The 27,452-nt window shown below is 36.4% G+C and overlaps 1 protein-coding gene and 1 long non-coding RNA gene across 5 annotated transcripts in view; one reads left to right on the top strand and one right to left on the bottom strand.

Moving 5' to 3' along the window:
• LOC139701369 (syntaxin-binding protein 6-like) overlaps window positions 1-27,452 on the top strand; it is a 170,743-nt gene that overhangs the window by 129,952 nt on the left and 13,339 nt on the right. The window lies entirely within an intron of this gene.
• The window catches only part of LOC139702261 (uncharacterized), a 38,913-nt gene that overhangs the window by 1,549 nt on the left and 9,912 nt on the right, over window positions 1-27,452 (bottom strand). Inside the window, exons 2-5 of one of the 4 annotated variants that reach the window (XR_011704839.1) lie at window positions 25,456-25,506; window positions 4,762-4,920; window positions 2,015-2,153; window positions 1,291-1,425 (exon numbers count right to left, since the gene is read on the bottom strand). This is a non-coding gene — a long non-coding RNA (uncharacterized lncRNA). Of the gene's footprint in view, window positions 1-1,084; window positions 1,426-2,014; window positions 2,154-4,761; window positions 4,921-25,455; window positions 25,507-27,452 lie in introns of all 4 variants that reach the window. The other 3 variants (XR_011704838.1, XR_011704837.1, XR_011704840.1) reach the window with 3 other exon arrangements.

Here is a 27,452-nt window from a genome sequence, read left to right as displayed (position 1 = left end):
TGCTTTTAGCTAAGTCATTTCAAAGAAAGGTGGTCTGCCCCAAATAGAGCATCAGTTTAGATCTTGAGCATTTCCTATTAATTCAAGGTCCCAAAGAAGACTTTGGGTTTTTTCTTACTTCATTGTTCTTATAAAATGTGAACAATTCCCACATGGCTCCCACATTGCTACTTTATTTTACTGACCTTTTGTAATGATAATTGTTGGTCTTTTATTTTTATGTCTAATATAGGTTGAGTATCCCTTATCTGAAATGCTTGAAACAAGGTTTTTAGATTTCAGCTTCTGGACTTTGGAATATTTGAACTTATATATAATGAGCTGTCTTGGGGATAGGACCCCAGTCTAATCACAGTCATTTATGTTTCATGTGCACCTTATACACATGTCTGAAGATAATTTTATACAGTATTTTTAATAATTTTGTGCATGAAACAGTTTTTGTAGCATGCTAAAGGATCTAGGAGAGCCTTTTTTTTCCTCTTGGAAAAACTGTGTCGTGCAGCATTTTAACTGCAATCCCTCACATGAGGTCAGGCATGGCATTTTTCATCTGTGATATCCTGCACCACTCAAAGTTTTGCATATTGGATTGTAGATTTTCAGAGTAGGGATGTTCAATCTGTACTCTGAACTACAGTAATCTTTGTAGGTATTAGCAGGTTCTGTGTCAGACCCACAAAGTAGGTTCTTGGCAAACCTTTTTTAGTTTTCCCAATAAGTGGTATAAATGAGATATAGGGAAAATGATTTATTCTTCAAGGCAAGCATAAATTGAAGCATATCCTGGCATTTTTCTTGAACTCCATGCTTAAACTCCCTGGCTAACTCAATCAACTACCTCTTCATCTTTTGCCTATTTTACATCTGGCCTCCTTCAATGAGTCCTCCTACTATTGTTTGAGACCCGATTATGGACATTCTCATTAATTTCACAAGCATTTACTTGGGTCTGCATGTCCAGCACAGAGTTATCTGTAGAAATCCAACTACAAAGTAGTACCTTCACCAATTTAATTAACCTTCCTTGGTGGATATTAGATGTAAAATATTGCATAATGGCAAGGTAATGTCTGAGCTGCACCTTAAAAGATGGTTACCAGTTTCCAGACAGGCAGGGACAGGATGAAATAAGCTCTCTCTTATTCCAACAGTTAATCCAGACAGTTTTTATTTCAATGTTAGCTGTATTCAGAATTTGGAATGTAGCAGATTGTTTTTCCATGTAGCAGGCTATTTTGAAGTGCCATATATTTTCATCAGCAGCAAAGAGTATTTTACAAGCATTACCCTTGGTCTCACAGCTCTTCAGATGATGGTGTAAAGCCCAGGCTTATGAGCACTGTTAGAATTTCAGGGACACGGATGTCTCTGATGTCTCCTTCATCCCAGGCTGGCCCTCCTTTGCTCCTGCTAATTGGTATGCTAGAAGAGAAACCCAAATGGCTTTACTCTGGATTCCTATAGGGAGTGCAGAATCTAAAGATTCAATCACAGTGTGACTTCACATTGTACTTTTCTTCCAAACAGTGCAAGATCATCCTTCAGTGAGGTGTGCATGTAAGTCACCTTGAGGATGCTTAGACCTGGGAAGTGTAAAGTGAGGTAGTGAATTATTTAAAACACACACACACACACACACACACACACACACTTAAGCTTTCTAATGAGCTATTTTTTTAAGTGATTGCTATGGTCATTCTTAATTCCAGTTTATTAATGTAGTGCTTTCAGGGAACCTATAACATGTGCCATAATTTCTGTATGTCTTCTTTTTGTTTTAATAGTTTAGTCTGTTAGTGAGTAGGCTTTATAGGACATGCATGAATCTCATGCTCCAACTAGGAACATATTAAATGGATTGCTTATTCTTCAAGAATAAAATCATATGTAATTTTGCCCCTACTGCTCAAACTCATTATGCTCGTACATGCACAGTCCCATGCACATGAGGTTGTAATTCCCAGAAAGATTTAAGTTGTATTAAAGCTATCATATCATTGCTTGTGGGTACCTGTGTATATACAGAGCAGAGGAGAGGCCAGGTTTCTTAGCCAGGCCCCTGTTGTGACAGAGCAATGAAATGTTTCTTCCATTTCTTTAAATCAAAAGGAATCTATGTCAGAGTTCTTCTATTAACTATTTTTGTTGCCCTTGAAAAAATAGCAAAATAACAAACTTCAGTTATTTTCCACCTAGGTACAAGTGAAGAAAATGATTCATAGGGAATTTGCTCTAAATTCCACAGCTATTAAGGGATAGAGATGGTGTTTCAGTCTAAATCCACCACTTATTACCCATCTATTTACTGGAAACCATGACTTCCAAGTTACCTTAATGGGCACAAGGCTTCTTTTCCTTAAATTGATTCAGCTCAGCAAAAATGGATGTGACACCAAATTCAACAAATTCTTTGTTGAGAGTTGAATTAAAAATTGTTTGAAAGTTCACAAATGACATTTAATTATATTAATCACATACACACAGAAACTTAATATTCCCTCTTCCATAATTCCATCTTCCTCACTGCAGCCAAATACATCTTTTCCTAGGTAACATAATTTCATTTAAGACTTGCCTTATAGGCTAGGGATATAGTTCAGTAGTAGAGGACTCTCCTACCTTGTACAATGCTCTGGGTTCAAACCCCAGCCCTAGGAAACAACAACAACTTATTAAATCCTTCCAGAGAGGAAAAAATTAAAAATAAAAACCAAAAATAATACTAGAAATATTTACAATTAGAAAAACCCGGTTTGGAGGAAAGTTTTTGTTTTGTTTTTGTTTTTGTTAGGATCCCACCAGTATAACCATTGTATCAAACACAAGAATGTTTTTCATTGACATAATCATCTGCATTGACCAAGCACTTATTAGGAAGATGCTGTTCTAACAGAAACTATGAGGTGTTTTCAGATATGAATCTTTTATATATTTATTTTTTTTCCATTTAGGATGACACTACTGGTCATATTTTTTGGTATGTAGGTACTTTTCCATATTTTCTGGTACATCCGTGCAATCCACCATCCCATGAAATGAATGAAAAGCAAGTGCTTTTATTTTTAGTGAGAAAATTGAAGTACCAAGGACTTCTTTCTTGGGTTTCATCCAGTTTGGTGCATGATATAAATTACTGTTAACTAAGTAAAAATTGGGTCACAGATGTGTTTTTTCTTTTTCACTGCTTATTGGTGAGCTGTAAGCTACACTGAAATGCTTGCTGTGAAACAGCTGGTGGAGGGTAGCTCATCATCCTGATCCAGGAGTGACTCCACGCATCAAATGCTTTCAAATCATCCCTCTCCATCAAGCCAAGGCCAGCTACGTAAGGGTACTTCCACCGTATCATTTGTTGGCCTGACAAGGATTATGAACATATTCTGTCTATCCCATGGCTAAATAATCTGCAGTAGATGAAAGGCATTCCTGCTTTTAGAGTCAACAGGAGGACTTGTAGTGACAAGAGCCCAGAGTAATTCACTTATCTCTGCCTTTGATGATATCACTCATTAGCTCTGAGATTTTCTCTAAGCTGCTTACATTCCTCTCTTCCTCTCTGTTTTTCTGTATTGTGGGCAGTAGTATATAACCTTGAAAGGATGGAATGAGGACTAAAATAAATTTTAAAAGTACCAGTGTATGCCTGAATATTCTATTTTTTTAAAGAACTGGAAATTGTTATATGCATATTCATAATATTACAGAATTTCTTCCAGAATATTTATCAAAAGCCTTTTCTTATGAAAGGAGCAAAAAAGAAAGAAAGAAAGAAAAAATATAGTTTCTTTGTTCTATATGGGAATGAGCTGAACTGTGTTATATGCATCTCAGATATCTGGGATGCTGAGTTATTTGCCATGGTTGTGTAGAATGCTGAATGTGTTGCACTTTATGTTTGACATTTATAGAGAGCATATGTTACTGCTGACTTACCAAAACAACAGTGTTCAAAATATATCGAGTGACACTGTGCCAGAGTTCAGGACACATAATTCCAATCTCATAGTAGGAAGGAAAAAAACCTAAAGCATGTTTTCTGAACTTTACAAAAGAACAGATATATTCTTTTTCCACCATTATGTCTTCAGCCCAGAATATTTCCTTGAATCTAATTTGCATTCTACTGCCAAAAATGGAGAGACATGTGTCAAAAGTAAAATGGTTTAATATCATGAGACATGAAGTGGTTATTTCTGAAACAGATATAAAAGACATCCTTCATGATGTTCATACTTGAAGATTTACAGACAAATAGAATTTCTTAAAGAATTTGGAGACATAAATTTGCATTTTGGGGAGCGGGGTACCAGGCATTGAACCCAGGGCACTTAACCATTGAGCCACATCCCCAACTCTTTTTTTTTTTGTTGTTGTTGTTTTATTTTGATACAGGATCTTGTTAAGTTTCATAGGACCTCACTAAGTTGCTGAGGCTGGCTTTGAGTTCAAGAGCGTCCTGCCTTAGCCTCCCAAGCCACTGGGATTATAGGTGTACACCACTGTACCTGGTGCTAACTAATTTTCTGTGGGAGAGCATTTTTAAAATTTACATTCATAATTTAGTAACAGAAAGTTTACTTTAACAGGATAAAAGTTAAAAGGAGGTAATAAAGTTTCCTTGAATTTGAACAGTTTCATGAAAAGCTTACTTCATTATCCTTACTTTTCTTATTTCACACAGACCAATGAGCACTGCCATCAGCTCACATTTAATAATTGTTGCTCTGCTGTAACATAAAAACTAAAACTGAAACTTACCTGGAATTTTAATGAAGAGAAGCTGTTCTAAAAGTGGTCATTTAGTGATATGGCAAAAGCATTCCCATCTCTGGATAAAACACTCTGAGAGCACATACTTTTTGGACAGCAGATCAGAATATAATCTTCAGGGTTGGAGGTCATAGTTCTATTTCTTACCTGAAGTAAAGGTAAGAAAGAAACTTGAACATAAGACCTGATAAACTCCACAGGGCCTGAGATTCCTAAACCTTTAGTGAAAGGGTGAATAAAGCAGTATTTGCCTCTTTTTTATTTCTGACCACTAAAGTAAGGCTAAATCACTAGATTTAGCATAAATAGTTGTTTGAAATTTGGATATTGGTGTAAATCTGAAGTTGGAGCCTTTTTAAAATTTGTAAAACCATATGTTCCCTACCCTTCCACCTGCAGTATGCCTTCTCAGGATTGGATTCATTGCAATAAGCAAGAGCATTAGGGCTGCCATACTTTGCTAATAAAAATGCAGGACATATGACATGGACATATTTATACAAAAAATAAAAGTTGCTAAAAGTAAAAGTTAAGTTATCCATAAATTATCCATTATCCATTGTTTTTCTGGAGTTCAAGTTTTACTTGATATATTTTTGTCTGGCAACCTTTGTGGGCATCCTGTCTTTCAGGTTATAGCCAGCCATTCCAAATGTGGAAAACAAAATAGGAGTATTGTTATTGTTATGTAGACAAATAAGCCTTATAATGTCCAAATAATTGTAAGAACCTTAAGAGAACTTCTGATGGGGATGTCAAGGGCATATGGGTCAGTCATTCAAAGGTACAGGATTATCTTTAAAATAGAAATATGAGGCTGCTAAAGAAGAAATGTCCAGAAGAATATAGAGTATTTAATGTCTTACTGTGGCTATTCTACATAGGATAATGCTATAAAGTGCAAATTTTAAGTAGTAGTAAGTATATGAATTCCTCTAAAGCATTTTTTAAAGGAATATCGCATTTCTGATTAAATTTTCATAAGGAAGCCAGTTCAATTCTGAGTTGTCTGAATATCTGGGTTGGTTTTAGGTGTTAGTTTACCATAAAGAACAATAAAAGGAATTTTCCATAGACTTTTGGGGACACTAGCAAAATAAAGACTTCCATTCGTGGAAGGACAGTAAAAAGCCTACTATCTAAAGAACTTAAAGAATAAAGTCTAACAGGAAGCTGCTACTTAAAAAACGTGGCTTCCTCTCAGACTAATCTAATAGTTTTCTTGGAAACAAAATGATGGCCCCCTGGGCTCCCCACGGCTGGCCCATAGGTTCTGCTCCCCTCTCACTGTCAACAGGCACGGAATGTGGCTCTGGCTTGTTCAGCCAGTAGGTTTAGTTTTGGTTTTTCTTAGCTTTGAATGAGTATGGCACAGGTGAAGCCATGTCACTGCTGTATGTTCTGCAGAAGATTCAGTAGGTCATACCTATGAAAGCACATTAAACATCAACAGTTTAATTGCAACACAGGTAGGAATGCAAGGAAGCAAGTATATCATTATATTGAAGTAAAAATACAAGTTTTAGCCTAAAAAAGTATCAGAACAAATCTTCATTGGCTTAGGGATTTATTTATCCAAATTTTGAGTGGTTCAGTTGTAAGCAAATACATGTCCAAGTATGTATGGGGGTGAACTGCCTTTGAAACTCTGGGTGCTATTAATAGGAAAGCAACTGTTTGTTTTTTTTATTTATTTTAATTAGTAGTTCACCAAAAAGACAGCAGTAAGAAAGACTCGGACTATTTTTTTAAATTTTTTTTTTAGTTTAAATGAAGAAGCAGAAACTGGTTATTTATACTTTCTGAAATTCTAAATATAATTGTCATAATTATCCATAAATCTATTTCCTAAGGAAAAGGATTTTCAAGTAGAATCAGTATCTCTCCTTTTAAACCTAATTAAGAACATTCTGGTGAGGTTTGACTTTATACCAAGGAGGATTAAAGGATATTCCATCATTCATGTACAGTATTGCACAGAGGTCCAACCTCCTTGTGGTTATTCCTCTTTATTATTATATATTCTTCCCTGTATCAATATGTTTTACTCTACCCCATGTTCCTTATTTTCACGGTTTGTTGATTTTATTGATCTTTCTCTCAGTTCCTATTATAAAAGGTTGAAACCTGGAGAGTGGGCAGGGGGTTGTTCCTCACAAGGTCAAAGTAGATTTACACATCTGTCATAAATGCCAAAGTTGCCCCATAGTTGGTTTCTAGGAATATTAGATTTTTCTTTGGAAAGCGGAGGACCAAGTTAAGGGAATAAACATTTTTTTTTTTTTTTTTTTTTGCAATTGTAAGAAAGTTTTATGGTACCAGTATACTATTCTCATATATTTCCTTTCAACAGTTCACTTTCAAACTTGAACAAGTTAGACTTTATGATATATTTTTTTAAATTTTACATTATTTGAAAGTAAATACTCCTCTCAGAATCGGTATATACTTTAAGTTTACTATCCACAGTAGAGTTACTTTTGTGGCTCTCTCTCTTAATTTCCAATTGCTGCTATAAGAAATTACCACAAATTTAGTAGCCTCAAATAACACAAATTTTTTTATCTTTTAGATCTTGGGTTGGAAGTTTAAAGTGGGTCAGGAGGGCTGAATTCTTTCTGAAGGCCCTAAGGAAGAATTTCCTTCCTACATTCTGGAAGCTGCTTGTAATCCTTGGCTCATGGTCCCTTCCTACATTTTCAAAGTCTCCAGTGTAGTCAAATCTCTCTCCTGGTCTCTGGCATTCCTGCCTCTCTCTTAAAAGGACCCTTGGGTTTATGTTGGGTTCACCCAGATAATTCAGTGTAATCTTCCTATCTGAAAGTCCTTAACTTAGTCGCCTCCAAAAGTCCCTTTTACCATTCACAGATTCCAAGGACTAAGGCAAGGACATGTTTGGGAAGCCATTATTCTACCTATCATGCCATTGTCCTAAAAGCTTTATTATACACTGTCAAAGTACAAAATTGCAACAATTTAAAAACATTTTTAATTCTAGAGTCAGGCAATACTTCATTCCAGAGTAGATTAAGTGTTCCAATGAGTGTAACAGAAGAGGTTGGTTTTACAGACAGAGAAGGTCTGGGAAAAGGCAAAAACTAAATGACAAAAAGAGGATTGGTTATTTCAAAGTCACTTTCCTTGTAAAGCTGATACAGGGAGACAGACCAATATAAAAATAACTTACTGGTTAACATCGAATTATGTCAGATTACTTTTTTTAAGGATTAAATCAGAGGGAACTTCATTGTCATACTAACTGGTCTGTTTGCGAAATTTGACTCTCATTTTCCTAATTTCTTTGAAAGTCTTGATGACTTAATTTTGGTTTGGTGATATGAAACTTCACCGTTGGTGACTCCATTTTAGTCTGGTCATTGGAGCTTAGTCCAAAACAATGGCCTCCTATATCTTTAATGTAACATACCATTGTATAATACTGTCCTACTCTTAATGTTTATGTTTAATTATTCTTATTTTACTTCATATAACAGTACATTTTGTAATACATACGATATATCTTATGGAAAAAATATATTAAAAGGAATAATATATACTTTTATTTACCTACTATGGACTTGTGCTAATCTGTTATAATTTAAGACATTTAAATTTAGAAGCACCTATCCTTTCTATGAAGATCCAGTACTTAAATGGCAAAAATTGCCAGGTTCTAGAATGGCAGGAATTTTCTTATTTTACCAGCTGCTATATTTGAACATTGAACATTCTCTTTATATAAATAATTTATTTTTATTTTTCATTGCTAATTATACAAGTTCATTACAGGAGTTGGTGGTAGAACACTCAGCTAGCATGTGTGAGATCCTGGATTCAATCCTCAACTCAAAACGCAAACAAAAAAAAAGTTAATATTCTTGGTGGTTTATTGGGTTGAACTGTATTCAAATTCCAAGTTCTTTACACATGTCTAGGAAGTCTTAAGGTACTCAATATTTAAAGCTTTTGATGAGGAAGGTATTATAGGCCATTTTCTTGTGTTAAAAATCACCTTTTTCCTTGACATGTCCCTTCCCTGACTGCTCAGAAAAATTGTCACAAGGCTTTACTTGTAAGTAACTTGGTGGGGTTCCTTGTGAGAGACTGAAACTTTCTTTTTTAACTTTGATATAAAACATCAAGATTAAGTTTATTTAACACATAATCTCTAAAAGATGAATTCTTATTAGGTGGTTAGATTTATCTCTTTAATTCAGCCTACATTTAAACATGATTATACATGAGCACCTGAAGTGCAGTGACCACATTAATTCAGCAGTTTTCAGTATTGCTTAGGTATGTAATCACTTCACTGTGGTGGTGCTTTACTACTATTAAGATCTGTTTCTACTCACAGAACACTTCTGACACCAAATTGTAGGTTTTTTTACACCAAGCAATGATCCAGTTTTCTATAGACATCAACTGGGTGTCCTATAATTCTGACACTACCCAGACTTAGTGTAGAATCTACAGGTTAAGCCTTTGGTCCCCAAATGTCCCCCCACTCCCTGCATTCCGATGCCAACCACAGGTAGCCAGTCCCTAGGTTACTCACACTTCTGTTGACACTAATTGGGAGGTTGGTCGCATGACTTTTTCCTCGGGATTGGTCATTGGTTTTAACAGCTCACAGAACCCACTTACATTTTCCCATTTATTTTATGTTTAAAAGAGTATGAATGAGTAGCCAGATGATGACATACATAGCACAAGGTATGGAAGGGCCCTGCTCACAAGCGCTTTTGTCCCCAATTAATTTGGGGTATGTCACCCTCCTGGCATAGATACTCACCAGCTCTAAGGCTATGCAAACACCATCATTTAAGGGTTTGTACTGAGGTCTCATTATATAAGCACCGTTGATTAAATAATTGGCCATTGGTGATTAGCTCATCTCTAGTCCCTCCGTCTTTCCTGGAGGTCAGGAGTCAGAGTGCTGAAAGTTCCCACCCTCTAATCATTTGGTTGGTTCCTCTGGCAACCAGCCCCCCTCCTCCAACAGTCATATGATTAGGATAAACTCACATGTGATTGAAAGGGGCTTATTATAAATAATGAAAGGTACTCCTCTCTCCCTGTTGCTTAGAAAATTCCAGGGCTTAAGAGGTCTGTGTGAGGAACTGAGGACAGTGAACTAGTATTTATTCTTCCATGTCACATATTATTTCTTAAATATTCTCTTCCTAATGGAATAAGATATGCTGTCATTAATAGGAAAGAGACTTTGAATACACAGATCTGGGTTTGAATTTCTGTTCTATAACAGGTCTATGGATGAGTTACTAAGACTCTAAATTTGACTTCCTCTTTTTAAAAGGAATGCTAATGCCCATGATAGGATTTTGGTAAGGATTAAACAAGATGATAAGTGAAACATGTAGCTTGTTACATAGGGGGTACTATGGATCACAGCAAGCACTCATTGGAAGCTGTTATAATTAATGTTTTCTTTCAATCCTATCTTCTGTTCTTGTCCTGCCTTCCCTTCTGTTCATGGAAATTAGCATGACATCTGATTGCCAGTCAAACACAGTAGGATGTAAAGATAGAGAAGCAGAACTGTCAAAGCATACTATGTGTCAGATATAGTACAAGTCATATATATTTGAATTTTTCATATCTTTCAAGAAAAAATCCTGTGAGTAATGTTAACACTGATGGTTATCAGATAGAATTCCTACAATATGCCATACAATTTCTTTTAGTTCACATTAACTCCTAAAAGTAGTTATTATTATTCCCATTTTATGGATGAAGAAATTGAGCCTCCAAAAGTTTTGTAACTACCTACAGACACACAGATAATAAAGAGCAATTGAGACTTGAATCCAAGTCTGTCTCTAAAATCTGTTCTTTCATTCATCCCCATTAGAGCTTTAGTCAGCTTTTTCATCACTGTGACCAAAAGTCTTGACAGGAACAATTTTAGAGGAGGAAAAATTTATTTGGGGTTCACAGTTTCAAAGGTCTGTAGTTAGCCAGATCCGTTGCTCTGAACCCAAGGTAAGGTAGAATATGACAGAGGAAAGAAGATCAGGCCATGGCAATTGGGAAGCAGAGAGAGAGAGAGCTCAAATGACCCACCTCCTCTAGCCACACCCTACCTGCCTACAGTTACCACCCAGTCAATCCCTCTCAGGCGATCAATGCACTGATTAGGTTAAGACTCCTTACCCTATCATTTAACCTCTAAACTTTTTGCATTGTTTCACACATGAGCTTTTGGGAGATACCCAATGTCTAAACCATAACAGAAAATAAGCAGTTATCATTAACTCATGTTTTTGTCTAAAAGTTTCAAGTGTTCCTCCAACAGAATTGCATTCTATTCTTAGTATTATTTTTGTCAATAAGTATTATTCTTTGACATTGGGCAATGTCTTCTTGGTATAACATTTGAGTTACTGATACACTGCTATATTATTATGAAATCATTTTCCAATTCCATTCTTGACTGGTAAATTCACTTTTCTAATGCTGCTTTACTTTTGCCCCTAGAAACACATATTTGAAACTATACTATAATTCAAAAGGAAAATACAATTTGATTTACTGAAATTTGATATATACACGGATTTTCAGGAATACATATATTAAGGGTGGCACACTTATATTCCTCAATTCTTGTAGGTAATAAACATTGATAGGCCAGCAACATGCATGGGTAATTACTAGGTAAAGCAGCCTTTTGAAATGAATATAAATCATCTTTCAGGAAATAAAAGATATGGATTAATATGATAAATCTTTCTTCTATTGTTATTAAGAAAATAATCTAAAATTATGACTCCCATCTTTTGGGCCTCTTCTATATCTCAGCAGCATCAATTTAAAGCTAACTAAATGCATGGACAGATAGTTGGATTTCTTTCTGATTAAAATTGGGTAAGGGGCAAAGGGTATAACTCAGTGGAGTATGTGCTTAGCATGAGTAATGTGCTAGAATCAGTCCCTCAGCACAAAACAAACAAGAAAGCATTAAGATTAGGTAAAACTGCAGAAGCTTTAAGCTGTAATGCAGATAACAACAGATAGGACTACTGAATTGCTTCTGTTTCTTAGCCTTTTTCTTTTTTTATTTTTATTTCCTATTAAGAAAAATAAATTAAAATTTATCACTTGGGGCCATCTACCTCCAGTGAATTAAGAGAATTTATCAGTAAATCATAATCATTCTTTTCTTTATTTGTTGATGAAAACAAAGGGAAAATAAAAAATAATACTGCTGAACAATGTAGAATATTTAGATTGTTATAGTGATGAAAATGCATGTTTTAGAAATTGACTATTAGAGCAGCTTATCATTATAAATTTTTATTTTGAGGCTCTTTCATGCAAAATTAAGAAAATCAAAAAGCAGTAGACACTTTCAGCAAAAAGAAATAAGTATGCCCATAAGCCAGAAACATAACAGAATCATAAAGCAGTTAGTTAGTAAGAATGAAGCTTGATCATCTGCTGAGCTACAATAAAGACTAAGAGTGTCCCATGCAAAACAGGAGACAGGAGCCAGACACCCTGCTTGGAACCACATTTTCTGAGCCCCGCAAAATATACCACAATATGCTATGACCAGCTGCTCCCTGGAGCAGTGGCTTATAAGAATCTGCATTCCAGGGAGGCCAGAGATAGTAGACATAGTCTCCCACCAAAAACCTGGATCCACTGGCCACTCTAACTCATCTAGAATATCACCCAGGAAAAGAACCTCAGATCAACACTTTCAGTCCAGGGGCCAGTACAGAAAGTAGTGATCAACTATTCCATAGGGAGAATGGACCAATGTCACTGTGTTCTACACAATGATGGATCAGATAACCGCATGGAGGTGTGAGCTGGCTGAGAAATTAAAAGTCTGAAATAATAAGAAGTAAAATACAAAAGATACAGAAAATAGTTTTATAGTGGGAGCCTGGGTGGGGGGTGTTTTGGACCTGATGGGTCCAATCTCTAACAAAGAGTGAGGCTCCATGTGCTTCATTTATAGGAAAGCAGATCAAAGCGATTTATTGTCAGAAAGGGTTCTTCAAGGTAAACAAAGTGGGCAAGAACAGGCTAATTGGGGCTCATCTATTTGCGTGATCTCTTCTTGCTCTGGACAGCTGGCACCTCAAGGCTGTTGAGCGTGCCCATATTTCTTTTACCCCAGGAAAGCAGGCATCTGAAATCAAAGTTATCGGACCCATTAATTCCATGCCAGGCATGGAATCTGCCCCATTCACAGCGGCCACCTGCAAATGGCATGTCTTTCAGCACCATAATATTGAGAGATACCCAAAAGGGCAGTCTAACTGTCCATGGCTGTGGAGTTCAAAGCAATGATTCATTTGTCGCTCCCTACAGGCCAAGTCCTTGAGGAAAATAATTAAAATCTCAAGAAGAATGTGTGCAACAAAAATCTGTAGTAGATGAGAAAGCCACTAGAAAGAATAATTGCATATTGAATTCACCCCAAATGAAATGGTGCAGAGGGAGCAGAGAAATAGAAAATGACCTTAAGTATATTTAGGATACTCAAAAGATAAAGGAACCGGGGTTTGGTGGTACAGACCTGTAATCCCAGGAGCTGGAGAGACTGAGGGAGGAGGATCACAAGTTCAAGGTCAGCCTCAATAACTTAGTAAGTCCATAAGCAACTTAGATCCTGTCTTAAAATAAAAAATAGAAAGGGCTGGAGCTGGAGCTCAGTGGCAAAGCACCTCTGGATTTAATCCTCAGTACCCCCAAAAAATTTAAATTAAAAAAAAATGAAGGAATTGGGGGAAAGCAGTAAGATTTTATAAAACAAAAGCAAATGAAAAGATGAGATAGTAGGGGAGAAAATAGTTCTGAAAATGAAAAATTGTTTTTTTTTAATTTTTTTTAGTTGTAGGTGGACACAATACTTTTATTTTTATTTATTTGTTTTTATTTGGTGCTGAGGATCAAACCCAGTGTCTCACACTTGCTAGGCAAGTGCTCTACCACTGAACTACAACCCCAGCCCCCCAAAATAGTTTTTTTGATATATACTCATTTGATAGAGCAAACTCTATATACTTTGACTATATACATAATCAAAGATATAATTAATGAATTGAAAGATAATAATGAGAAATTTACCCATAATATAGTCCAGAGCAATGAAGATTGCATTTGTACATAGACAATAGAATGAGAGGCTCTACCATTCAATCATAGGAGTTTCTGAAGAAGAGGTTAAAAGCGGGTAGAAAAACAATATTCCAAAATACAATGGCTAAAACCTTTCCATAATTGAAGGTTCAGATTAAGGGTAGCACCAAATATCACACTTGAAAATAAAACAGAGTTTTACCTAGTTCTCTAGATAAAGCAGGAAAACATTCAGAACAGAGAAAAATCTTACTGCTAAAAATGAAGGACAGTTTTCCTAAAATAGTAGGACAAACTGCTTACTTGTCATCATCAACAAGAGATGCCAAAAGTCAACATATTAATATAATACAATCAAAGATTGATTGTTAACTACCTCCAGACCCTTGTGGAAGGAAATCCTTGTTGATGTATTTCAACATGAAGCAAAATGAACCCAAAGGGCAGCAGTAGTATGTAAGAAACAACAATGATCACAAATACAGTAAAAATACAATGCCAAACTTAATTGCTTAATGATTATTTAAAAGTTATTTTGGATGTTTTCTTAAAATAACTGGAGATAAAGTTATAGGCAGAAGTAATAAAGAAGAAATGCTGTATGCTTAGTAAGTAGTTAATCCACACTAATGTCTTTTTCAAGAAGCATAGTTACTGAGTGAATTGTACTTTGATAGAAGAAAAAAATGCCAGTGACATTTGTTAGATTTCTGGCTTTAAAATGAAAGAATAAAAAAAAGATTTTCCCTTCTTTTCTTGAATATACCCAAAATCAACTAGTAGGAGAATATATGAATACAAATTCTATCTCTAAACAAAAGAATAGCTGTCTCGAATTATAGACTCCTATATTTGGGAAAGACTGATAAACTTGGAAAAGGTCAGAGTGGACCCTAGGAAAGAACGACCAAAACTATGGTCTCAGACAAAGCCAAAAGCCTGCAGGATGAAATGGTCCAAAATGTGTGCCAGTAACACCTTCTTTGGAACAATGGAGCAGATGCCTGGAAAGCTGTGGGAGTTTGATGGACCCAGAATGGTCTGATGCCTTGATAAACAAGAAAAGAAGGGCTGAATGTAGACTCAAAGCCAAAGCCATGTTTGCAGGTATCAGTCTGTTAATGGGGCAAGGTGGAAGGGAAAAACTCAGTTCCCAGCCTTCCTGTAGTACAGATCCCTTTTGGGCAAGTAAAGTCTCAAGAGGCTTCTGTAACAAATACAACCCTGCATGATAAGGAGAATAATAACCCCTACCTGCCAGCCTAGAATGTGGTCTTCCTTCCCTGGTGATGTGAACTGGAAAGTGATCACCTTATTCTCAAGTGAATAGTAACCCCAATAGAACCAGCCTTGGTAGTTCCATATTTACTAAGTGTATGTCCTTGGGCAACTTTTAAGCTTCTGAATATAGTTTCTGTTTTTGTAAAATAGGATAATAGTGCTTCCCATATAGAGACATGGTTAGGACAAAATAATATATGTAAAACACCAAGCATGCTCCCCATTACATTGTAAGTATCAGTAAATATTCCCTGATCAACAAAGAAAGAATGCCTATGTTTAAATCCCACCTCTTTCACCTACTAGTCTTTTGATCCCAGTCAAATTATTTATCTGGTTCTCAGGTTTCCCATTTGTAAAGTAGTATCTACCTGACAAAATTTTTATTTCTGTTTTATTTTGGTACCAGGGATTAAACCCAGGGCACTCTACCACCAACCTATATTCCATTCCTTTACATTCTTTATTTTGAGATGGGGCCTCACTAAATTGCTGAGACTGGCCTTGAACTTATGATCCTCCTGCCTCAACCTCCTGAGTCACTGAAATTATAGGTGTGAGCCACCGTGTCCAACAAGTTAATTCTTAAAGACCACTTTGAACAGTGCCTTGAGAGGAGTAAATATTCATTATGTCTTAGCTATTAGTGCTTTTATTTTTCAAGAATGACAAGTTGTGCCACAGATATGGTTACCATACTTATTAGATTTTTAGGGACCATTACCTTCTCAGGAGATGTGATACTTTAAACATAAAACCAAACATTGACCAGATTTTTTCCCCCATCAGGCATAGGATATATTGCCCTACTTCTTAGTCATGTATTCTAAATTCTGGTTTAGAGAATACACTATATCTGTAGATAATGATACAAATTCTCTTTCAACCATGGTTAATTGTTTTTTTAAGCTAGATTAACATCGTTGGTTGTATAGATTGTTTACATGCCAGCCAGTTGTGATAACTTATAAATTGGGATCTTAGAACCGAGTTCCACAGACTGCTGTGGGCCAAATCCAACCTGTTTTTATACATAAAGTTTTATTGGAACCCATATTTTACATATTGTCTGTGACCCCCTTCATGCTGCAATGGCAATGGCACCAGACACGCTGTGGCACAAAAAGCCCAAAACATTTACTCTTTGGCCTTGTACAGAAGTTTGCTGACTTCTACCCTAAAAACTTCCAAATAGGCCTTTAGTCAGAAACAACATTTTATGGATACATTTAATAAAATGTTTAGTGTACTTTGGAAAAGTAAAGGATAACAAAATTAGAAAGAAATTGGTAGTTATATGGTTCCAGTACCCTGTGATGTTTTTGTAATTATATAAAAGCTATTAACCTACAAGAAGATAGTGTGGAATTCCGCTCCTTTCTTAGTGTGGGAAATGTCAGATTTAGGACTGCTTGCTGCTGATCTTTTTGTTAAGGGATGCTGTCAAGGCCAATATGTCTAAAATTAGAGAACAGAGCAGAAGGAGGGCAGACAGGGACAGACAATGCAACTTTCACTCATAATCACAGAGCTCAGCTCCCTGTGGATTTGCCTGGCCAGGTTCCCAGTTGAAAGGGGAGATCTTTGTAATGTTTTTAGTCTTCATTTTCCAGGCCTATTGGATTGTGGATGGTATGAGCTTTTTCTTGTCTTTTCTTTTTTAATGGCCATACTTTGTTGTTTCTTTTCTCATTTTCTGTTTTTTTTTTTTTTTTTAACTTGATCGACTTTTTAATCTCAGCCTAGAAAACACCACTGTTGAAATCTATTGGGAATGTTTAAATCAGTAAAAAGAAGCAGGAATTAAATACACGAGGGTGGTTGAGTTATCCACACATATAGGTGTCTATGCTCAAATTTGCTTACTTCCCATTTGGTACATTTCTAGAAGGAATTATACAGTAGGTACTTAGTAAGACAGGGAAGAGCCCTTAACATATTGGCCATTTTTAAAAATGTCCACCTTTCCTTCAATTCCACCACTATAGACCACAAACTTGTTGATGCTCACTCACAACCAGAGAAACTCTCAGAAACAAGTCATATCTTTAATCAGATTTCAACAAAAAGGAAAAGATGCTTTTTGGCTACCAAATCACTAGAGATCATTAGTTGTTGTTGTTTCTTTCTAGTTACTATTTCTAGCCACCCGCAGCTCAGCTGGGCATCTCTAACACTTACCCTCCCCAAAGATAATTCAGTCTTTCTGGCAAACTCACCTTATAGGGGAGAGTCAAAGGTAAAGGTACTTATATACAGCTAGTCATATTAAGGCCCTATCCAGACCTCTTGGATTAATGGTAGAATTGTAAGCCTTACATATTTGTCTCCTTGCTTATTCTTAATCTTATAAAGATCAGTTCTGTCCTAGCTTTGATGAAAGGAGCACAGGACCCTGCTCACATGATCCCCCCCGCCCCAATCCACTACCCCCAAAGCAACAGAACAACACTTTGCTGGCTTGTCACAAAAGTTCACAGGAAGAATGTAACACATGATTATGAGACTTGAGAGTATAGTTAGGTGGCAATAAGATTTCAGATTTTAAGTGATGAATATGCATCTACTCATGTACTGAGGCAGAGAAAGATGCCACTACCATCTTATCAGGGTATGAATTTGCATATTTTGATAGAAATAACTGGTGGACACTCAAGTGCCTAGTTTTCAGACCACTTTTATCTTTGAAAGTACTTAATTTTCATGTTTTACAGTGCTCAGAAACTTGTCCTACTTTCTTTCATCTTCCCTGTTGTTTCACCCTTGTTTTAGATCATTTGTGTCGAGTTACATTTATTCAAAATAAGCAAAGCATTCAATTACCTAAAAGAAACGGGACTAGAAAAAATTGTAGTGCCATATATACCCTGTAACCTCTAATAATTATGTCTGGATCAGCTAACATACGAATTAAAATATGCATGTTCTTGATGTCTTCTAGTCCACAAAAGGAAATGATTACTACATTTGTCAAACTAATGCCAATATGATGATATGTTAAAACGTTCAGTTTGCAGCTGCAAGTTAGTAAGCCATCTAAGGTAAGGCCTTAATTATAGCTCTATCCTGCCGCAGAAATGCTTAATTAGACTTGTATGAGATTTTACTTGAAGCAAGACTTTTTTCCCAAAGACTTAAGGAATTAAGAAAAAGAGTTTATTTTCCCATTCATCTTCTTTTCTTCTTTTTTTGACCTTTAGGCATCCTTCCACCCTGCTTTCTTCCTGTTACAAGAATTAACCATTTAGTCCAGCAATTTACTAGTCTTGTCCACTTTTTTCACCTGTTATTGGTTTTTACTTCTAAGTTGTGAATTTCCAAATGTTATTTATCTTTAGTATTTAGACTAGGTCTTGAATGCAAAATAAATACTTTTTACTTACAAAGTTCCTTTCTACCCTAAAGTGAATAGTACCAGTTTTAAAGACATTTTACCAGTCATCTTGTTAAAAATCATCAAGTATCAAAGTACATGACTTTATGCATACATTTATAGGTATGTTATTGCTTGTGACAAGCATGTTGGTGCTGGCTCTCTGGAGTGGCAGTGAGAAGAGCTACTGATTCCTTTCACCTCTGTGCTATTTCAAAAGCCATGGTGACTGCAATGTATTGTCACACTTGTGTGATACAATGTCATTTTACCTTATTGCCATGCTGTTCTTTAAGTTTACCTATCGATACGTTTTTAATAAGAAAGGAATTGGAAATGTGTCTGTAGCCACACTGTGCAAGAGAGAAAATGGCATTATGAATGTTGTTACTAGAGTTGCTATGGCTAAAAATTCAAAGCAGAAAGTGGCATATTTATATTAATATATTAATCTGTGAAGTCTGTATCTTTATTTTACTTATATTTTGTCATGCTGGGGATTGAACCCAGAGCATCATGCATGCTAGACAAGGACTACATTCTCAGCACAATATTTTTATATTTAAACCATAAATATGGTTTACTAATGCTTATTTGTAATAGCACCTACTTTTTTGTCCTTAAAGAGATGAAGGAAAACTTTCCAAAAACTAGATTATCTGTGTTTATTTTTATCCTAGGTGGTTTAAAAATATTTAAGTAACTAACTTCATCACTATGTGCTTAAAGTATGCATTTATCAATTTCACTCCTCCTGTTCCCATATACAGGAATAATATCATTGACTCAATTTGTTTTAGGTAAATAAAATATTTTCAAGAGAGTCTTCTAAACCTGGTTACTCTCTCCAGAGTATGTTGAAATTGGGAATATTGCCCCTTTTATTGGTCAGAACAACATTCAGTAATGTTGCAATAACAACAATAACAATCATATCTTACAATCTCAGTGGCTTAACATATACAATGTTATTTTCACTCCAACAAGGCCTGTGACTTCAGTATTTCTCTAGGCAACTTCTTAGTTGTGACCCAAGGTTTCAGTTTACTCCTGTCTTTAGCATTCCATCATCTCTACATGAAGTGCATTCCAAAGTCAAATTTCCAGGGGAAAGAGCTGGAGGGCTGCCTATGGGTTGGCTGCCTCAGCCCAGAAGTAATGTTGTGCTTCTTCTTACAACCCACTGGCCATCTTACCCATCAAACTACAAGGAAGGCAAGAAAATACAGACTTTAAAATATATATTCAGGAAGAAGAAAAATGAGACACAATTCTGTGGACACCTAGCATTATTTCTGCCAAATCTTTTATGCATAGCAGAGGAAAACTTCAAAAAGCATTTTTTAAATTCTTAATTTCAAATCAAGTAATGTGAATTGTTCTTATAGTAAGACTCTGCTTTTCTTCCTTTAAAAAGCCATGATCCATTCTCTGCCAACAAGCCCTTCTCCCTCACTGTCTCTTAAAACTCTGCATTTTCCTTCCCATCTTTTCCATTATAGTTCAGGCCCTTCACATCTTTTCCTTGAATATCTGCTATACTGGTCATCTCACTTCCTCTCGTTATTCTAACCACACCCCAGACAGATCATCATCTCTTCAACCCTGAATGGTCTCTCTATCTTGAAAATTCCAAGGAGCATTAGTGGCCATATATTTAAGTGTTGTGTTGAGAGTCATATACCTTCAAAGTATGAGGATTCTTCATTCCTCAGGATGTAAGAATTTTTCTCACAAGGATTATAAATGGCTTGAAAACCAATGGATGAAATATGAAATATTTTTAAATTGTGAGAAAACTTTCTTTTAGATGTGATTCTATTATAATTTTTTTTTAAATTTATTGTGATACTGGGGATTGAACCCAGTGGTGCTCTGCCATTGAGCTATATCCCTAGTTTTTTCTACTTTAAGACAGGGTTTCACTAGTTGACCAATCTGCTCAAACTTGTGATCCTCCTGCCTCAACCTTCCGAGTAGCTGGGTTTATAAGCATGTGCCACCACACCCAGTTGATTCTGTTCACATTTTAACCTTTATGGCTAGGGATGGAATATACTAAAAGTTCAGTCTTCTAAACTGAGTTTTCAATGCTTAATTCTTTTTTTTTTTTTTTTAAGTGTGGTATTTATACAGAAGAGGTGCGAAAAATATGCCTTCAGTTCATTTTCTAAATGGAATAAACACAGGAAGAAGTAAAATCTGTTTTGGTTTTCGCTCACTTGGGATGTCATCTTTTTCCCATCAGAACCACAACGACGATTTTGGAAACAGTACTGTTTCTATTGAAAATAATTTTTCCATATTCATCAAATATCCTGAACTTGATATATTTTACATGTGATTATATCTTTAACAGAATAAGAAAATCCCTAACAATTTAGAAAAATGAAATCAAATTGCAGTTTTATTTTTCCACATCTAAAAGATGAGCTTTTCCATGTACTAATTAGAATAGTATAGTCCAAAACAAACGTCAAGGAAAATAAGGATTTAGATATAAATAGTAACCTCATCACATCTTTATAAAATAAGAATGTCTTCCATTCCTTTTAAATGTACTTTCTACCATCAAGTATCTGTTGAACATCTGTGATAGACATTATGTCTGGAGATGCCAAAAAATGAAGGGGCGACCCCTATGTTCAAGAGGCTCCTAGTTTGAAGAGGTACATAAATAAGTAGATCAACAGTTGGGTGCCTTGTAATAAATGTAAAGGGTACCATAGGAGCACAGAGTGCCTCTCACCCTCAGGGAAGCAGATGCCTAGAAGAGCTGTGACTGAGGTGAGCAAGCTGATGCAAAGGAACTCCACTGTGCGACCATCACGCTGGCTTCATACAAGAGATTGGAAGCATAGAAGTTAACTAGTGAGATCAAAATAAACACACAAACTCAATTTACCTTTTTCTTTGACCAGGTCTGAGACGGCCCTCCCTCTGGCTCCTGCCTCGAGCCACCCAGTGGGGCAGCGAGGCTTACTCAGGACTAGCAGGAGAGAGAGAGAGAGCACGCCAGGGAGTGGCCTTTTGTTGGGGAACAAGAAATTCAGGGGAAAATTCCATCCGATGAAGGTCGAGGGGGACAGCGTTCCAAGGTCAGGGTCAGTGATTGGTCTCAGGGTCAATGGTCAGTCACACCCCCACACAGACGAGCTCTGGCACCTAGAAAGGGTGGGGATTCGTTCTGACACAGTTTAGCCAGAACAGCCAGAACGCCTCACACCCAGTCAGGGAGGTGCCCAATCACGTGGGAGAATGGCTTCCCACAGGAATAACTACAATGGCATGATGCTGGGACAAGTGAAATCAACACTTGGCACTTAGATTCTGCCTTACAAGATATGCCTTACAAGAATCCAGAAACTCTCATAGTGCAAAAAAAAAAAAAAAAAAAGAATAGTGATTTTGGAGTCAACCATACTTGATCAAATCAAGGTCTTATCACTGATCAGAAGTCTATTTTGGGGTGAGTTTCTGCATGTCATCAGTTTTCAGAGGGGAACAATATACCGAAGAGTAGCCACTAGGATTCATAGTGGGTGCAAAGCACTAAGAGTAGTTCATGGCACATACTGGGAAGTTAGCAAACCATGGTGTATAATAATAATAGTACAAGTGGAAATGAGTTGCATTTGTAACTTTGATAATAGACATCTATGGTTGGAGGGCATTCCCTCCTTCAGTGTGTGTGTTCTTCGTATGAACTGAAAATGTGTTTAAAACAGTGTAATGTAGATTAATTTCTCTTTGTTAATTGATAGTAATTTGATTCCATTGATAAAATTGTAGTGGATTTTAATGACATGACCAGTGGCAGGAATTTTTATAGCATCCTTCTTAGGAAGTAAAATATGTCACCAAACTCATTAGTAATCAAACAAAATATATCTACACCAAAGACTAACTAATGTATAGTCACAAATTCCATTGTGATTTCATAGCAATTTCAAAATTGTTAAGTATGATTCTAGAGAACTAGTAAAAAAAAATACCCCTACAGCTATCAACCTGGACAGAAATTAGATGTGACATTTGTTAGCATACTAGCTTATTCATTATCATATGCCCAATCTGTCAATGAGGTGAGGTTCTCAATTTTATATTCTCCAAATTAAAATAATAAAATAAGTGGTTCTCAAGTTCACGAGTGCCAGCATGGAAAAAAGAAAGAAAAGCTGTGCTTCAGTGAACTATCTGCTGAATTCTGTTGTCCTTGATGACAATGTCTGAAACATAATCGACCCACACTTTGTTGCCAGTATCAAAAGAAAACAGGTCAAGGCTGCAGACTGACTTGGTTCTCATTATTCTAAATAATAGGATTTAGCTACAGCAATAATGACCTAGTCCAATAGTATATGACCTTGGTAACTGTAATAGAAGATTATCATGTTATTTATACTAAAAGCATAATCTTCTTTTCAAATTTTTATGAAGTTCGTCTCTGCTTTTGTTGCTTGTGTTTTTTGGTGTCATATCTAAGAAACCATTGTCTCAATTAAGGCCTTAAATATTTGCCCTTAGAGTTTAAGTTTAAATATTTACTCCTAAGAGTTAAGAGTCTGGCTCTGATGTTTAGATGTTTGATCTATTTTGAGTTAAATGTGTGTATGTGTCATGTAGGGGTCCAACTTCATGCAATTGCAAGTGGCTGTCCGGTTGCCCCCGGAACCATTGTTGAAGAGACCATTTTCCCTATTGAACTGTGGCTGCCCCTTGGTTATATTGTCCTGCCCTAACTTCCATTGTGCCATATTCACCTTGGATTTCTTCTGCTTCTCAGACTATTTCTGCTCAATTTTCTCAGCAGGCCCTTTACCTTCACATTACTCTGTTAAAATCCCTAAAGGTACGGCTTACCAACCTTCCCCTATTCTCTTTGGTATTAATCCCTAGGTACTTTGGCCATTTCCACCCCCTCCCTGTGCTGATGACTTGCAAACTTTGTGTCTATCCCAGGCTTGTTCCCATATAGGAATCAGTATTTGCTTTATGGAGTCCACTTTGGCTATCTCATGAGCAACCCAAGTATAACATTACAAAAAATGAAATACCTGATTCTTGCATCTGTCCACCCTCCAAGGAAATCTGTTTTCCTGACAGTTTTTTTTTAATCTTATAAATTGCACTACTATCCAATTTCTCAAGTGAGAAGCCTGGGATTTAGTCAATATCCTTCGTCTTCCATCATTTCCATCATCAGTCCATCAGTATGTATCTTAAACTTTTCCACTTAATCTTGTCTCCCGACCCTCATCCTAGTCCAGGCCACCATTATCTCCTACCTGAATTATTGTAATAGCTTCTTGATCATTCTTTCTGTTTCCTCTCTTGCTCCTTTCACAAACCATAGGCAGAGTAATCATTTCAGAAATAATTTCCGTCCATCTTGCCCCTATTTAAACTGCTGCAGTGGCTTCTGGATCTATCTCTAAACCCCTCTGCAATTCAGCTCCATTTGTCCCACTACTCTTTCTCAAGCCCACACTCCCCTTCTATTTCTATAGCCACACCAGTTACCCTTTCAGTTACTAGAACACATAAGGTTTATTCCCCCTTTCAAGCCTTTATGTGTGGACTTTGTCCCAGCTCCTCTGTCCAGCGTCACATCTTAAACATTTCCTCCTCAGAGAGGTCTTCCTAACTGACTCTGTCGATGCCTCTCCAGTAGCACAGCAAATTATTTGCTAACTGCCTGGCAATTCTTTAATTGTTTGTTAACTGCCTGGCACATGTTTTAATGTGTTAATTGTTTAACTGCCTGGCAATTTTTATTGGTGTTTTAATAATTTTAGTTTTAACTGTAACATGTACACACACACACACACACATCTTTTTTTTTTTTAACTTATACATACTCTGCTCCTGTTACTATACTGGAAGCTCCTTGCCTGGCTTGGGGTGGGGGTTGTATGTGTGACAGCACATTTACTTTGCCTATGACTGTGTTCCAAGCCCACTTCTGCATCCATTCAAAAAACTGGCGGCCCAAAAATAATTCAGTAAATTCACAAACCAGCAGGGAAGTTTTCAAAGGTGGAAGAACATATGATGCATATGAATGACCAGGTGGGAGAGGGAGAAAAGGCATCACTGGTTGAGTAACCAGACTATACAAGGTCTCAGAGGCAAGAAAAGAGATGTGTGCATGAGAATAGTAATTATTTCCTTAAAGGCTGTTGGGACTCTATGCATGGAGAAGAAACACTTTTATTTTTCCATTTTGTTTCATGATCAATTTTTCAAGTATTTCTACTAAGCACAACTTGAAAAATCAAACTTTCTTAAACTTTTAAACATTGTTTATGAAACTTAGTTCTTGAATTATCTTAAAAAATTTAAGCTACAATCACAATTTAATAGGACATTATTTTACATGCTGTAGATACTTTCAACTGATAAACATATACAAAGTTAACAATTATAATACTTAAAGGAGTATTATATTTCAACCTGTTGTAAACAACACCATGAGTTTATGTCTCCATTAGTTCTTAGCTTCTTCCCAGATCTTCCAAATTTAATCAAAGTCCTTTTTTTCTTCTTTTTTTTCATATTTCCTGACGTTAGAGGAATTTGGTTATCAAGCAGTTAATTTTAGAGGGGGCACAGGGCCTGCTTTCTCCTTCTAAAGTAATCTAAACTTGAGTCCTTGGATATCATACTGGGTCTCTATTTATCATTGAACTTATCATTTCTCATCAGAAGCACTGTTTAAACCCTCGCTTTACATGAGCATCCCATACTTTCAACCTGATGGGTTTTCTCCCAGAACCGCTTCTCTTGCTTTGCTTGGCCAGTGTTACATAATCTTCCACCACATCATTATCATACCTCTATCTGGTATATTAGCATTAATGGAAACATACAGATGCCTTATGCATTTCTTACTGCAGTTTGTAACTTACCTAGATATTTCTTCCTCTAGGACTTGCAATCTGTTCTCAACAGTCAAATTTCTGAAGAGAGAGAAATACCTCACTGTCACTTTTTCTGATTAATGGTTATATTTCACCATTATTGCTCATCAGCTTTTTCTATGACAGTTTCTTGCTCTTTCTGAAATTCTTTGGCTTACTCAGTTTCCTGTGTTTACCAATTGCTACCCACAGAGAGATAAACACACAGCTTTGGATACAGATATTTAGAAGAATAATATTTGGATACAAATATTTAGAAGAAATGAAATAACCAGATATTTTAGTATTTCTTCCTAATTGAAATCAATAAAACAAATTAAGCATCCTATCATTACCATTTTCGTTTGTGTTTAAACTTCACTTCTTACATTTTGTATTAACTTTTATTTATTTTTTAGGAAGTTATGACTTCTGCAATGCTATATAAAATTACTATAATTATTTTCAGTTTTGTAGTGTTTATTGCTATTGATGTTCTAAATATCACAGCTTGCCCAGTGGGATTCACTTTAAACTTGGTTTTTTTGTCTATTAGCACTATCCTTACCATTTTTTAAGGTATTCTTGCTGTCTGACAGTAATAAGACATTTTAGGCCTGAGTTTTTTTCTTGCCCTGAGGTATAGAATCCACTACATTCCAAAGAACTTTGCTTTCTTCTAGGGGAAAATATTAAATATTGCTAGACAACAAAGTCTGAGTGCTGGCTTTGCATTTGAGTACTGATGCGTAAAAAAATAAAAAAGTTTGACTGCTTATGTTGAGACACCCTCAAGGACAAAGATGGCCACAGTATTCCCTGTTAAAGTTTTTACTCACATTCATTTTCAAAATATATGTTCTACCCTACTTACAGTAAGAAATTGACAAAACTTTAAAAATTCTCTAAAATTTTCAAGGAACACTGAGAAAGTAAATGAAGGTTGGGAGTAGTGGAGAGTTCAGTGAGAAGCCTTGAGCTAGAGCAAGTAGTGCCCCTTGGAGTTGATTGTGTATATTATGGGTGAGCCAGCAAAGCATTGGAATGAGAAGGCACTAGAAGACCTAGGGACCAGTGGTAGGAAAATCATCCAGGCTGCAGTGGCTATCCAGTAAGACTGGAAGAGAACTTAAAGTAACATAGTGACTAGAAATAGATGGCAAAGTACCCTTATTGAAATGTTACTCCATGAACATTGGAATATGGGATGTGATGGAGAAATCAGAATCAAAGGTAAACTGAGCATGGGCATGAGAGATGGGTGAATACATCATGAATTCAGGAAGAACAGAACAGATGGAAGGTAAGGAGAGAGACTGGGTTAATAAGGTATAATTTATGAAGCAGACATAGGGAGGAAGTATCTAGTGCATGGATATTCTGTAATAATATGAAATGAATCAGTTGTTACTGATTCGCTGAGAGTGCATTGAGCTCATACTGCATTACTGGCAAGATGCTAAGTACATATTTCATTCAGTTCTCACAGTAGACCCTATGAAATACAGGTGCTGTTTTTGTTGTTGTTGTTCTTTAGTTGTAGATGGACACAATACCTTTATTTTAATGTGGTACCAAGGATCGAACCCAGTGCCTCCCACATGCCAGGCAAGTGCTCTACCACTGAGCCACAACCCCAGCCCAAGGTGCTGTTTTTAAAACCATAGACCCATAGGGAGTAACTTACCTGAGGCCACATCACTGGCACTTGGCAAGAGCCAGGTGAAGCCCAGACCTCTCCTGTACCTCTAACCAGAAAAAAAATGAAGAGAGCAACCAAAGTAATTGGGGTAATCAAGAGATAGCATATTCTAAGAAGTCAAGAGAAAGAGCAACTTTCAAAAGCAATAGTCCATCAACCTGTGGTCTAGTGGCCAGGCCACTGGTCAGTTTGAGAGAACAGTCTTGGTTGAGAGGGTTGGAAGCATGCCACTGAATATTCAAAATGACAGGAAGCATGAGAGGCAGCAGGCAGAGGATATTTCTCCTTCAAGAATGTTTATGGG

Source organism: Marmota flaviventris, chromosome 17 (genome assembly GCF_047511675.1).
Source record: "Marmota flaviventris isolate mMarFla1 chromosome 17, mMarFla1.hap1, whole genome shotgun sequence".
NCBI classification, from domain to species: Eukaryota; Metazoa; Chordata; class Mammalia; order Rodentia; family Sciuridae; genus Marmota; species Marmota flaviventris.
Note: the sequence above shows the minus strand (reverse complement) of the source record. Positions and strands in the feature narration are given on the sequence as shown.